At 30.2% G+C, this 16,688-nt stretch overlaps 2 protein-coding genes across 2 annotated transcripts in view; one reads left to right on the forward strand and one right to left on the reverse strand.

Moving 5' to 3' along the window:
* The window catches only part of LOC148231954 (coiled-coil domain-containing protein 174), a 104,976-nt gene that overhangs the window by 49,504 nt on the left and 38,784 nt on the right, over positions 1 to 16,688 (reverse strand). The window lies entirely within an intron of this gene.
* The window catches only part of LOC148231955 (uncharacterized), a 53,162-nt gene that overhangs the window by 1,095 nt on the left and 35,379 nt on the right, over positions 1 to 16,688 (forward strand). The gene's annotated exons all lie outside the window — the stretch shown is intronic.

Consider the following 16,688-nt stretch of genomic DNA (forward strand, 5'->3'; position numbering starts at 1 on the left):
ATAAAAATATATTTTATGTACTTAAAAGTACGTAAAATATATTTTTTCCTAACATCATATTTAATAGTTATTTACTATTATTATATATTTTATATCACGAAAAAATATGTAATATGTTTAGATGCAATGATTAACTTTTTATATACAGGATTATATAAAATCAAAACATTAAATATTATATTATTTATAAAGCAGTATTAACATCTCATAATAAAGTATTGTTCAAATATTTAATTGATGGTTCTAAAACATCATTATTATAATGCGATGTTTTCAAAACAATTGATGCGAAATTAAACAAATAACGACACAACGTGAGCTTTTCTTTCAACAAGAAAAGCATTACCATTATCAACAAGACAAATTCTCAGGACGTGAAAACACAATCAACTTTTGTCATTAGATACGATCAATAAATTATATTAAAGTACATTATATAAGCTATATATAATATTATACGAAATATGATGTTATTCACACACTTTTAAAATATGACTTGGATGTTCTCTCAGGCAGGAAATGTCAATTTTGCGCGGCGTTTAAGGGTGGAAGTTCAGCATCCCTTCAAACAGCCACCCCGCAATTTGCGATTTACCTTCATCATCTTGACAAACTTTTTTAACAGGGCGGGGCCGAATCGCAAGTGTCGTTAAACTTTCGGTCGTTTTTCCTAGCCCGGTAAACTCAAATTTCATACTTTGATCCTCGGTCAGATATTATGCGGCAGCTAATTAAAAGCTCGTGATTAATTCAAGGAATTAAATATTAAAAAAATGAAACTAAGTGATCTCGTAAAAAATTCTCAAAACAATCTGCTGGTTGGAATAATGTATACTGTCCGATATTAAAAGTCGCTCTTGGGGACAGAACTTTGAATACGAACGACAAACACAGATCTTTTCTTATATAATACTTGTGAGTAATTACAAAAAATACTAATAAAAAAAAGAGGGCTTGATTGTGTTTCACATCAAACAAAAAATGAACAAATAAAATAAAACCCTTTCGTAAATATCTATTGCTAAATCTAGATTATAATAATTATGAATAATTAACTCTACTTCAGCGTAACGAAATGATATTGCTCCAATCCTTAAATAATGGCATATATAGATACTATGGTTATAATATATTATATTATGGCTGATTTGTAAATATTTGTAATTAACAGTTAAAATTCTTGTTACGCTACCAAATAAGCAATTTTCAAGTATTATCATATAAGATAAGATAAATATAATAAAATTTCTCGTTGCGCAAAAACAGATTTTTAAAATCAACTTATTATAATGAAATTATTTGTGTAGCCTTTTTAAACTTTAAAGACAGACTAGGCATCTAATACTATTTTCTTTTGAGAGCTTTTAAGTCGAAAAATAATCTATAGCAATTATTTAATGATTTGGTAATACGATTTCGTTTAAAAACTCATTAAGGTTGTCTCAATTAAATTTTAATAATTAGGTGAAGTAAATCAATTTGATTTATTAATTCATTTTTAGGCTGTCAATCAACATGTCTGAAAAACATCGTCAATTAGAAATCATATATATGTAACTGTAATTAGGAGCGTGTATCTGCCAGCATATATACTATATATTGTATACTCTAATCGTGACATTGCGACATAAATTTGACATGGGAAAAACTATTTTATCAAAAAACTAAATGGTTGTGATATTGAGCGACTGTTCATGTAACTATAAAAAAATTATTTATTTAACCTTTTGGCTATTTAAATTATGTCCAATAAAGAAAACCAAAAACAGAGAAATAAAAAGTATGTGCGTTTTGAAACCACGTTATAAAATTAATATTGTCATTTTAATAAGTATCTAAGCACTTATCAAAATATTATTGAAAAAAGTTTCAAATAAAAAGTACAAATTCAAAGTAGAACGTTAGATTACATTTCAAATCGCTAATTTTCATGAGGACAGATAAATTGAAAGACAAACTTATAGAATTACAGTATACTCTCGATTATTTGAGCTAATGCTGGGGAGGATAATCCGGATAATCATATATTAATTATAATATATTGACAATACAGATAAAAAAAAATATTTATTAAGAATATGTTTCTCGTTTGCTTTTGAGAATCTCTTAATATTTTTTAATAGCTATTATATCGTTACATTCGAATCCTTTTGTCGATATAGCTCAGTAAAGTTTTAACATAAGTCAATGTCGTATTGTGACTAATGTAATTATTAGTATCTTCTTTACTCGTATTCTCACTCCCAATCACTCCCTTCCTCTTATGTTTGAATGACAATAGAAACGATATCCGCGTCATTCAAGCATTGAAAATCCGGATAATTTAAATCCCGATTAAATCATTGCATAATGCTTTCCCGATCGACATAGTATTTTTAAAGTATTTATATATAATATATAAAATACATAAAATAGTTTAAACTTTCAATTAACTGCATATTCCAGATATATCACTTAACTCTTCAGAATTCAATAAAGATATTTCTACGTTAGGAAGAATCTTTTTCCACAATCGAAAAGTGTTACTGACTTTAATTTTGACCAAGCTTGTGCTATTCCATGTATAGTATCCAATGTCATCATCTTCCGCAGCATGAGTTTTGAAAAGACCGTTTTATTGATGAATTAGCACCTTGTCCATGGGTTAAAATAAACTTGTAATAATTAGACGGTAAAAATGTTGCAACCATAAGACCGTCGTTCGTTTTCAAGAAAAAGCAATATCTATTAACAATACTGATTTCTATGGCAACCATTTCCTTTTTAAAAAAAACTCTCACTAAACAAAAGCATTACAACAAAGCATGTCACACCACACCGTTTAAATTTATTTGAAGCACGGATAATCCGCACCCAGATAAACGAGAGTATTTGATAGTACAGATTACTGTTTTTTTTGATCCTTCAAGCAGAATAAAAATTAATTCCAATTACTCATATATTATATTCTAACCCATGCAAGCTAAGTTTAAAGTAAGTTTGATTACATTCCGGTCCTTCATACATAACGCAATTTTCCTAATCTACCTAGCTCACGTCGTCGGGGTCTTTCCACAATATTTCATCCGTTGCCTAATACGTACATACATATGGATAATATTCAAAGGAGACAGTGGCGTATACAGTGTACCACGCATATTTTGGAAGCTCTCCCGAAAGGAGCTGGTCGAAAAATTTGCCTAAGCCCCCGACCATAAATCATTACCGAGGCATCTTTCCACCTATACCCACACAAGCACGGAATAGCAACTTTTCAAACGGATATGAAAACATCTCATTTCGAGCTGTAAACTTTTCGCATTTCTCGCGAAAAACAATAATCGCCGCAGATAAAGGGACGGCGTGGTAACATCGCAATGACAAACTGCTCAAGTTTCCTGACTAACACAAACGTTTTCACAAAGGAGAGTCTAGCGCGTTTACTTTTTACTCTATGGATAAAGATTCACAAAAAACTCATACTATGTGGTGTTGGAGTATACCTGCAAATGATGTATTTTCAATGGTCCGAAAGTGGATGCGAGCTGGACGTAGCGTGCTAAAAACGACCAAACAATAGAATAATGGTATCCGCTATCCAATATCGAACTCTTACAAGATTAAAAAATAACGATGCTGCGATATGCTTTGAAGCATCTCTTTTGGTCTAATACAGAGGTCTTCAAACTTTTTAATAACCTACACAAAGATTCAAAAAGTCTATAACTATACTGAATTAATATAATTACATAATGTATATTATATATAATATTTTATTATTCAAAATTTTTAGATAATTTTGGAGAAATCGAGAAGCGAAAAGGAGAATTCTCTTTTCTCGTGAAATTAAAAACATCGAAAAACCAGACTAAGCATTACGCTTGGATTATATACAACAATGCTAATACCTACGATTATATATTTTTAATACTACTACGTAATATTATTTACTGAAATGCTAATCCTTTTTATGTTAACTAGTAAATCCTAAATTAAATTAATTTTAATAAATGCATGATATATTATAATTAGCTAGAAAATTACTAATTATAATTTCGTTCAATAATTGCATTTTAATTGTTTATTAAAAATCATAAACATTTAAGAAATATAAAACATTATTATTATTAATTATATTCGATTAAATATGTACTTAAATTATAATAAATAACATATAAAGAAAACTTATTTTATATATTCAAATAATATAGAAACTGAATTACAAAAGGATATCAATAATATATACACCAACAATGGTCACATTCATAAATGTATTTAGTGTTCACACATCCAACAATAATAACATGTGGGTCAAATCGCCTCTTTCGATTATAGTCGGACCTTGGTTGGTACGTTTAGTACACAAAGAACGCCTTCAAACTAATGCGGAAAGGACGAACGATTACATTATTATAAATTTGTATTAAAAATAAATAATCATTTTGATAAAAAAAAGCGCGATAGAGATAATAAAAGGTAAAAAAGGATATCACTAAGCTGATGTACACAACATATAGAAGGTATAAAAGGGTAGCGATTTTTCAGGAAATATAACCGATAAAACCATAAGACAATCGAATCGAGATCTGATTTATTCATAGCAATTTTAAAATGTAATTGCGTATAAAAAAGCTTTTTTCAGTGAAGATAATCTGAGCAAACCGCTGATTTAATCCGAGAATTTATTATAACGTGAAAATGCTGTTCGAGTTAGGAACATGCGTATTAAGATAATTACAATACGCACAAGTGTAAATGGAAAAAATTCAGCGTCAAAATTGTTACTGCCATACATTAAAATGCTTTTAATTCATACTTTCGTTTTTATAACAACCCATAAAAACCCTTTTTGTTAATGTTAAATATTTTTATTATTCATTAACTGATAATGAATAATATTACATTAATGGATCAGATAAAGTTTGAGAGTTAAAAGATGGATCCAACTTTCCCTCAAAAGTGGTTAAATTTTATGTTGAAATTTAATGGTTTATGATACTTAAAATGTACATTTTAATTAATATTTTTTTGTATTTTAACTAATTAAAGTATATTTATAACATGAGTGATGGCTTACATATTCGTTATTGTATTACGATGTGCCAAAAAATCTATGCGTGTTATAACATAATTAGTATTTCAAAATAAGCGTCAATTTCTTAGAAATTCTATGCATAAAAAAACATCTCTCGACTTATTTTTTTCACAGACTCTCCGTGTAACGATTAAGTTTATCTCCTTATATATTAAACGCTACAAGGGAGGCTGAAAGCACAACATTAGCATAGAAAGTTTCTTGTTACATAAAAATGGAGAGAATATACGAAAGTTGCTTCTCTCGCAGACTCGCAATATCGCCAGTGTTTGATTCTAAAAGATATTTCTAAATATATATAATATCTCTTATATTGCAATGCAAAAAATGACTTGAAAAGTTTTGAAGAGCAAATATTACATTTTTTTCTAACAAAAAGCAAATCTTCTCCTATGAAAACTTCAATATCGGAGAGTCGCAAAAAACGCCTATAGTAAAAACTCGTATATAAAGTTATATTTAGCCTTATGTAGATTCTCTAGGTCGTCGTTGATGCGAAAGCAAAAACCTTTTGTTTCATACCATATCCGCCATTTGTGCGCCAATAAAAAATAAAGAGGAGCGAAAGAAGATCGCGGCAATATGTGCGGAAAATTAGACACACTGTGTTGGTACATATAGTACCGTAGTATGAAATTTTCAGCGTTTTTATTAAAATACATATACAAGAGCGCGTACGCCCGCGTGTTTTGCATGTAAACAGCCCGGGCGTTTTCACAAATGGGGTGATAAACGTGTTTCATTTCGGTAATTTTCACACTTGGCCAGGCTGCAGATTAAAAACGATATGTAAGGATATTTTTAGGTAGAAAATGTAAATACATTTAACAATCCGATGAACTAATATTAAAAATAAACTTTTCCGGAGAGAAGAAAATGGGAGCTTTTTAACCCTGAGATGTTTTCTATTTATTCTTACGAAAAAAAAATTTACTGAATCAATCAATGTATACTTAATAAAATTAAAAAACGCATTTCGTGTAATCAACTAATTGAATTACTACAATATAGTTGAAACGAAGAATTGGCTTATATGAATGTTTGGGATATGCATACATATAAATAGTTTTTAAATTGATCTCAAATGTACAAATGTCCATTCAAACAACACACATTTTTTGTCCATTTAGTTCTACATTATTTAACTCTTTGCTTTAGCACTTGCTAATGGTATAAGCATTCTCTTACGTTAACCACAATAATCCTTCCTCATAATATAAATGTATATATCGCTTGCCATCCATTACAATTTTTCTCAGTTATATTATAAAACCCTGAAAAACATAGTCATACCTCACTCTCCAAACATAACAACCCTTAAATTTTATTGATTTGCACTTTATGACCCTGAGGAAAATATAGTAAATACCCCAATCTTACCCTTCATAAATCGTTACTCTTTAAAGCCTATGTCAAAATAATACACACCTTAACGAAGGTTTTTAATTTAAAACGTATTTTTGTTTTAATTTCTATGTAAATGTGATGTAAGGTATTAAATGTATAATCTTCAGATCTATGTATATATGAAAATACACTTGCACATATCACAGGTTAATGAACAGGCAACGCAAGGTATATATATATACATAGTTCTGCAATACATTTATTAATATTAAAGCCTAAAAAGACACAAAATAATTAATATTAAAATTATAAGATAAATTGCTTTTCTTGGAAAATTGATTACCCTAATTTATTTTGAACAACATATTTTCCAATATTCTACAGCTTAATATTCGAAGAAACAGTTACAAATGTTTTAACAAAATAAACAAATTAATCAAAATACAGATTTTTACTAATACGATATGATTTTTTAATTTATTTTTAATGCTAATTTACTTTGAGAAATTTGATTTTTTTATATTATTTTTAATACCAAATTACTGGATTTTACAATTATTTACGTTAACTATGTGAATTTATTTTAGATAGCTTAAAAAAAATATGAAATTTTGGAACAATCTTGGGCGTTATTTGAGATTTTCAATTTTAATAGTTGCTTGATTATTCAACTGTAATAAATATAAGTACTAATAAATATCTCAAGATCTTTTGTAAAATTATGGATAATGCTCATTTTTATTGAAATTGCAACTGCAAAGGCATTTGGTGAAGCACTTTATGGTGGTGTCTTATAAATTAAAATACTGATTATTTATGTCAAAAAAACTGGATTGCAATACTTCATAATTAAACCTTAAATAATGATATATCTATAAAAATAATAAACAAATATATTAACTTAGTGAGCGACATGTTTTTTGAATACATTTCCTGAAAGTCAATATATTCTATCGATTCAGACAGTCAAACAACATACATATTTAACTAGACAATTATAGAGTTATTAGCAGTACTTCAAGGTTACACGTTATAAGTATAATTAAATGAATGTCAAAGAAAATTATGATTGAAATTGTAAACATTGCCACATATTAAGGTGGTCGCAGGTAGATACATGCTGTAAACAGTGGTAAAACTGTCGAGTTACGTGAAAGACTCCTCGATAAGGTCAACACCAGAGTTAATTGCGGTAGTTAAGGAACTGTGTCTTCCACATCCGCCGTATTCGCCTCAGACATGGCGTGAAGAAAAACTTTCAGGTAGAATCTATGCACTTTGTAAGCGCTAGAGAACTTGTAACGAACGCAATGGATACTACGTAGAAAAATATACGGTTGCATCAGCCACAGCATCCGCCTGCGGATGAACATGCACTTAGATTTATACATATGCATGTGCTCTACCGATGCGGGTGTGTATGTGACATTGGCGAGCAAACAGCGACGTAATTTAACCGTGGCAATTTGAAGCTGTTCATCCAAGTCCATGCCATCCTGCCGAGATAATTGGAGTAGCAGGAGCGCTGTATAGCGATGAGCAATCTGACAGACTGTCAGGGAAAATATCTTCTTGGGATACAAAGTCACAGCCTGAATTAATCACCCCTTACACGACGAAATATATGGTCTGATATGTATAATATCTGAATGCAAAATATTTATGTTATTCGTCATTTTTATCGTTGGCCGTTACTAAGCCCTTGAATGAATGATTGTGCACGTTTTTTATGATCCCTAACCCTTGTTGCTTTTTAAAGCCAGCTTTTTAGCATGTGAAAATGACGGAAAACTTTGACTTTAAAATGAATATTTCTTAAATGTATCAGCGAATACTTTCTGATGAAAACGTTTATATATTATTTAGAAATAGTGTAACATTTACAAACGTAATTTATTATGTTACATTTAAAATTAATTTTAACATAAAATGTATTATTCTGAATAAATCTTTTCATTATTTATGAAAGAACTACTCAGTTACTTTTTCACTATAAAACGGGGTTGATATTTTGATTTAATAGCAGATGATGCAGAATATCCCAAAAAAATTGGATTGGGCTAAAAGTTTAACTTTTCACGCCCCCTTTTGAACTAGCTCGCGCCCACAGTTTTAAAACCGTTGTTCCGCTATACAGTATGAGTTCAACTTTCTACGTTATTTTTATATGGTTAAATATATACTTTTTATCGGTGTAAGACACGGTACAATTTAACCAATTAATTGTAGTTATTTCCGTACTTTAAGTAATGAGTTGAATCGATATTGAATTGAAATCACGAGCACTTCACAGTCACCTCTGCCACCAGAGTCCCTCGATCCCGTAATACAACACTCGTCAAGATTTACATTTTTCATTCGAAACTGATTAATCATCGCCCCATCCTGGCCATCAGTCGTGAGAAGCGTCAAAATTTTCCGTCGGGAAATTCGACGTTGTCACACTTTTGTCCCTGCGCGAAACAACAACAAAAAAAATATAATACGAAGCGAACGCTCCCGTCGTTGTGTTTGTTTAATGGCGTTCAATTAATTTTCATAACCCTGTTAGCGACGGGGCCGGGGTAAACAAAGCCCCGTCACGTCGTGCCCCGTTTCGGGCTGCCAGTTTCGCATGGCGAATAATTATTTAACGCAATTCATTAAGAGTTTGCCGGCGGAGGTAATAACGACTCGGAAGCTGACCGAACCGGTGCGTAATCCTACCGCCGATTGATGTCACCTCCCTTCTCTCTCTCCCTCTCTCTTCTCTTATTCTATCCATGTCCATAAATATTTATACAAATTCCCCGGATCGGCTTATTTAAGAGACGGATCCAGGGAAAAAAACTCCCCGGGGAGCACAGGTCTGTTCGGCTGTGGCGCCGAGGCATTCGTTCTCTAATGTACATTCGTAAGTACATACTTGAACATATATATGAACCATATTCATTGTAGTCATTGCACAGTAGTCCGCTTCCATAGATTGCAGGATAAGAATAATTTCAGGGTACCGCGAATTTCTTGGAATTACTCATCCCAACATTTTCAGTACATAAGAAAGCAAAATAGAAAATGAAAATATCATGTTCAAAGGAAATGTATGACACAATACAACTAGTGATTCTGGTTCTCGAAACTAATATAAAATTTTGAAGATATTTTATAGAATTTGACAGAATTATGGACGCTGTGTTCATTTTTTTTATTTATAGGTGATAATAAAGGAAAAACAATTTTTCACCGAAGCCCATCTCCATAGAGAACAGATCGAATTCATTTACAGAATTTCAAATCATCTGCATACAAAAGAAAATTTGTATTTGTAACAGCCGTATTCATGTCATGAATTAAATACAGTAAAAAGCAAAGGGCCCAGGTCAAATAACCGAGTTAAATCATCTGAGCAACCGAGGTCTGACAATTAACAATAGCATTAACAATAACCTATGACAATGTATGTTTTTTAAAAAGCAATCAATATGTAATAATGAACCTTAAATTATTGATAAAAAATGTATTATCCTTCAATTTATTTTATATTTTAATTACTATGAATAATATCATTTAATAAATATATGTCAAAACAATATTACACAAATAAATACAATAAACATATATAAAGTTATCTACAATAAAATATTGTATTATTACATTACACATTTTTTGTGGCAAAATTATTCAAGAAAGAAAATTGAAAGGTAATAATGATTCTCATTCTCGAGAAATGGCAAATTTATAAATACATTAAACTTCAATTTCACTCATAGTAATAATCGATTTTAAGAGTGTCATACCACAAGCAAAGCATTTATATATTGCATCATTCAGCCAGGATGGTATTATTAAATTATACTATAAAATATAACTATTATTAGAAAATTACTTGATCTTCAAGTTAATACGTTTCATCTAATTTTATTTCAAACGTAACTACGAACTCATAAAACTTTATCTTAAACTCAGTATATACTCATCGCAAAGATACTAAAATGTTACAGCTACTTTTATGCACCATAGAATAAAATAGAATATTCTGTTTTTATAAATGCTAATAGAATTCGCTTTACGAATGTTTTTAGTTCACAAAAAATGACATACTATCATAGACATATGTATATTCTATATACAATATAATATATATAAATTCTTCAAGGGTATTTATATATATTTAATATAAAGTATCTAAATGCTTCGAACCCTTTTCACGTCCTCGATATACATCGAAAAACAATGAAGAAGATTTAGAATCATTTTTGGGTCAGAGAAACCTTTCAATAAAATTATCATAAAATTCGTGTACATATTTTTTATATACACTTGAATTAAAAATAAATTAGTAATGCAATTTATTATGAGTGTAATTTCAGAAAGGCTAGTTTTAGATATATAATATGTATACACATACTTTTTTATACATACTGATACTGCTTCATTAATCCTAGGGGTGGCAGTTTCTTTTCCTTTTTTACAATTGTCGTTTTGAGCGCGACAGGTAGACAGGTAGTGATGCGGAAGTTTTGATTTTCCCTACATATTATATGTATATCCACTTTATGAATGATGGGCCACCACCGCGATTTACTGCCGCCCTCTAATACCCATTTTCGTTCCACCCTATGACACGTCCACATATCATAAAAATGGACCGGAAAAAGAAGGGAAGCTGCCCGATCGAAATTGTCTGTTGTCCGGACGTTGGGACAAAAAAGTGTGAAAAATGCATTTGAGCTGATGCAATCGGAAATTGATATATCCGATATGCTTGAGCGAGCGTTCAGGTGTATTTTATTGTATTACTGAATAGTACTAGTAAAGTATAAAAAATATTATTTTTTAATATATTATTATTAGTAGTAGTAAAGGAGAGTACATACTAATATATATTAACAGAAATATTCCAATCGCCTAAGACACATAAGCATAATAAACGTATATTCAAATAAATTAATTATTTTTAGTAATACATACATATGTCGACATGACATCAACAAAAAAAATGTTGAAATAGCTAGGGAATCAATAAGCCATTAATAAAATAGTCATTACTTAACACCACGCGTAATCCACGGATCATCGTGTTTATTATATACATATATATTTTTTAATTTGACCATCATGACCTAACAGGTTACACAAATTAATAAATTTTCATTATATGAAACTAACATAGTATAATTTCCATAATACGACATATCACATATTAAGTATTATATATATCTTATACACAGGTTGTTATTTGCGAATTCGAATATTTTTATTTCATTATAATTTATTAGCAATTTACTCTGAACACATTAAATAATAATTTTATTGGAAAAGACTTTTTAAGCCAATGGCGTATTTTTATTATATTCTTCATCGAAAACTTTGAATAAAGGCGCAATTCAGTATTTGATTTCAACAAAACTTTATGACGACCAGCACGATAGACGAGATGTATAACTGACTGTTATAACCTGAAATACCTGGGTTTAATTTTCTCATATGGACCTTAGTGTTTTACAATTTATTTCGTGTCTGGGAGGTCGGAATTAGCGATTATTATTTTAATATAATTTAAATCGCATATCATGTTTAATATCGTGATGATAAATTAAGATCTAATTAGATCATACATATTAAGTATTGAAAATTCTTTAATAGTACCTTAGCTCATAGAGAATTACTTTAAAAAAAATAAGCGAAAGATAAATAAAATTGATACGAAAATATGCTTAAAATCGAATTGGTAAAATATTTCATTGAGATGTAATCGCAATATTTATGATTAAGAACATAGAACATTATATACGCCTTTTCATTAAAAAATATTCAAAGGTAGTCCTTGTGATTTCATCAATAAGGAATATCAGCTGCTTGAACTGAGTGAATTTTTTCGAAAGAATGTTTACCATTTCTTTGATATTTTTTAACCAAAAATGAATCAAATATACAACACACCGACGTTTTAACGTAAAAGAAACTGGAATTGCCGTCGTAATAAAAATCAACCTTACGGAAAAAATAAATCTATATAAACACATTGGAAAAAGGTACTTCTAAATATTTTTACCGCTATGAATGCATCACTTTCAGCCTGATATCCTACAAGATGAATAGGAAAAAACAGTTTAAATAGAAAAATATTTATTTATTTATTATACAGTTGCCAAGATATACTCACGATTAATAGTCGAACGAAAAAGCATAACAAGTGTCGGCATATACTATATGTTGGAAACTAACCAAATTAAAAAATATTATTGGATTTTACTGTACAAAAATGTTTGACTTATGCAGCAACCTGATACAGTATTCGAGTGTATGAGAACTTTGATTCGTATACACTGGAGCTGGCGCACGGCGTTTTAATTAAATTCTTCAATGTTCATATTTGCAAAGCACACGAGGCGAGTCGAAATTTTTGGGGCTAAAGCACTCTGCAAATTCACCGACGTTTCATATGAATATTGTACATGGCAATTTAATACGCATGCCGGCTAAGCCAAACATGATATTACATGGTGGAAAATATCGTGCCGTAAAAGTTTTTCGGCCTTTCTCCCCTCGATGTGACGAATTAGTACAGCGCAAACAATTTTCCAAGGGTCCGGATAACATTCTAGAGTTCCCGGCTAGATTCCCTGTTATAATGCTGCCAAACACATTATTTTAATTTTATTAATAAAATAGATTTTCTACGTTCTTTGTTAGCCACAGATACGAAAACTCGATTGATATGTAAAAATACAGGCCAAATTTTGCTTTGTCAATACATTTTTTACATATTATGTGTTTTTCAACATTTTTACTTTGATAAAATACTCTTTTATAATATAGAATATAAATATGTATAATAACATTTTTATACATCGTAAACAAAAAATTCAATAATTTTTTTTTGAAACAATATTCAGTAAAGGGGACCCGACAAAGCCGCGCCGGACAATTCCGCCCCGACATAGCCGCGCAAGACAATCCCGCGCAATACAACCCCGACATTGCCGCGCAAATCAAAATTATAAAATTGAATAAAATTAAAGAAAATGATTTTTTTAATTCTAATTATTTTGTTTTGTGGACAGCTCTATCACTAGTGATTCGCTTTTTGAACAGTTAGTCATAGATTGGATGATGCTGGACAGTTACAAAATATACCGAAATGAAAATAAATCAATACAATATCATTAAAAAAAGGTTAGGTTGTTTGGTTCTACAGTGAAAGTCGGCGCGAGCGGTAGCGAGACGCCTCTCTTTTCCTATATATATTTGTAATTATTAATAAATAAAAACCATGTTATAAAATGAGTTTTGTTTTGACTTTGCGCGGCTTAGTCGGCGCGGGATTGTCCTGCGCGGCTTTGTCGGGGTGCCTTCACTAAATCCTCGGATTGCGAGTAACTTGGTTTAATAGTGTTTCGTAATACGAGCAAAAAATAAATAAAGGAGTGATGTCTTGCAATAGTAACAATAGCTATTGCGTCACTTTTTCTTGTAGCGGAAACATTTATTAACATTACCGGATCGAATTGTTCTGGTAAACTGAGGTTCCAGTGTATTATTAAAAAGTATTAATTAAAATGATAGCGTCAAAATCAGTGTCAAAATGAATCACTTTTAGAACACATATAATATTTTTTAATAAAAAACATATTTTGTAGCGATTATAAACAGAAAAATATTGTTTTTCTAGTCTACAAATCTAAAAATACATATCCAACATTAACTGAAATTTAATAAATCAAATATATACTAGGTCCATAACAATCAATCTATAAAGGTGACTAAAAACATTTTTTAAATATTTTGGCAAAGTAAAATATTAAAAATACGATAAAAAACTAATGAGTGGTTTGATCTACGTACATAAAAAAATAGCTGCTATATGTTTTTACAGATTGTTATATTATATTATATTATTACATATTATATTTTATTATTACATTTTGCACTGCTTGCAAATCTCATTTTTTGTGATTGACAGATATGAGAGAGGTCTAAAAAATTAAGCAACTGCTATTATTTATTTATACAATTTTAACGCACTGCTTTTTAGCTTTTTCTTTTTGGATACCGAAAGCTACGAAAATAACTAAACTTATATTCTATATAAAAATATATATCCATAATTTTGTAGAAATATTTTATATTTTATATGTAAGCCTCTGTATCAAAATATCAGCTTCTAAAATGGTATACATATATACAATATAGACCACTCTGCACTAAACTTTATTATTAATAATAAACAAGAAATGTTCTTAGTGTAATTACTTCACCTTTGGGATAATTTCTTGATTATAAAATTCAGATATTATACTAAAACTGCATTATTTACATATACTAAAATATAACTCTATTGCTTATACTAACTATTGTACTTAGATAGATAGTTACTCTTTTTAGTATACGGCGCATTATCAATTTATCACAGTTTGTAGACTGAGCTACACTTCAAGTTTACGTGTTTTAATGTGGATTTGAAACATTTATCATAATTTCTATGCAATCAACGATTTCTTTTTAAAAAATGTGACATAAAGCCTTACAACATTTTAATTTTCCACACTTTGAATATATGTATATACGTCCCATCAAACTCGCAGGATTAAACCCAACGTCAGACACTGGATCATTCCTGATCCCCTACCTAACACGTAGCCTCCGAGTCTCGCGCAATTAACTGCACATTGCAACAATGTTGAACACGGTGCTCAAAATAGCGATCGTGTATATCAGCAGTACGTATAGATACATCCACATTATCCACACACATATGTGCGCAAGTATTCATAAATTCAAATTCACCTTCGGGGCGAACTCGTTCACGGAACGTTGAGCCTGATTTTGGTTCGCTTTCCATAATGAAGCCGGTCGGCTTTTGTTACAAAAGTTTCCTAGTCGCAACACACAACCTTTCCCTGGATACTGGCACCGGTGCCAAACAGCGTTACAGTCGTATTAAATATTTATACACGCACACCCCTTAACCCTGACAGTGTCGAAAGGTCGCCGGGATCAAAGTGAAGATCCTGGTATTAATTTTAACGTCGTTGATATGTTGTATGTTTGTGTTGTCTTAATTAGGTTAGAGCATGTAATTCGGATACATGTTTTAATTATTTTTTGATATGGATTATATAGAATGATTTAATCAATAAAGATTTTTTTCTTACACAAAGATAATAACGGAGCGATGAATCCTAATTATGATGTGCATAATTGTTTTAAAATAATCACCTTGATATTCACCCGTAAGGTTAAGGTAATCGATTGAAATTGTAATATATGCCACAGAGTATATTGATACAAATAATATGCTGAACAAGTTTTTGAAATTACTAGAGTATAAATGGATTGCTAAAAAATTGCATCTATGTTTTTTTTATTATAAAAAGTATAATATAAAAGCATCGAATGTAATTAAGTATAACATAATCAGTGAATTATATAATATAAAAAAAACATTAATTAATATATATAATACATATATGTTTTAACTAAAACTTAAACCAAACTAATATATTTTAAGTAACTTGATGGCAAATAAATTTGCTTATTCATATACTAAAAAGGAATACGCTTAAAATAATTAAAAATTGCATATGTATATTGTGATGAGCAATCTTAAAAAGCTCGATAAATGACGCCTGAAGTTTCGCAACAGAAGCCTCAAAAGCTTAATGAATTTTCCTAGAAATTATGAAACTTCTCGGTGATCGATTACCAACTTTTCAATTTTCAAACACCTATTAGCTTTCCGGAGGAAAACAATAAAACGGCGTAAAATTAAGTGAGCTTTGTGTACCAAGACGCTGGAGAAACTTATCACACTGGTTGAAACTTTATTTTTATCTTTCAGAATTTTCATTTAGGTTGATTTATGTATGTAAATAACATAGCTGTATTTTGATGTACATTGATTCGGAGCAATAAATTTCTGACGCACATATGCTCTGCGATATCCGAAAAGCTTCCGCAAATATATGTGTTTGTATAATTTTCGAAGTGTTCACAATTTACTTTCGGATACAATTTCTCAAAAAGCAAAAAAAACCTGTCGTACATATTTCAAGAGAGATGGACGAAGCGGACGGTGATAACGTATGAGAGACACTTCGGTCGTACGAGACAAGTCCAACTGATGAAAAATTCACGAAATTTCACGAAATTCCACCTTTGAGGATGAACAATGTGAACAAGTTTCGAGACACGTAGTAATCCCTAAGGAATGTTTACAACGTCAAACACACTACTGTCTAATTTGTCTCACGGAGTGTGTACAAATTTTATGATTTTTTGCTGA

Source organism: Plectrocnemia conspersa, unplaced genomic scaffold (assembly GCF_051122295.1).
Source record: "Plectrocnemia conspersa isolate PC_06_02 unplaced genomic scaffold, ASM5112229v1 ptg000009l, whole genome shotgun sequence".
Classification (NCBI taxonomy): domain Eukaryota; kingdom Metazoa; phylum Arthropoda; class Insecta; order Trichoptera; family Polycentropodidae; genus Plectrocnemia; species Plectrocnemia conspersa.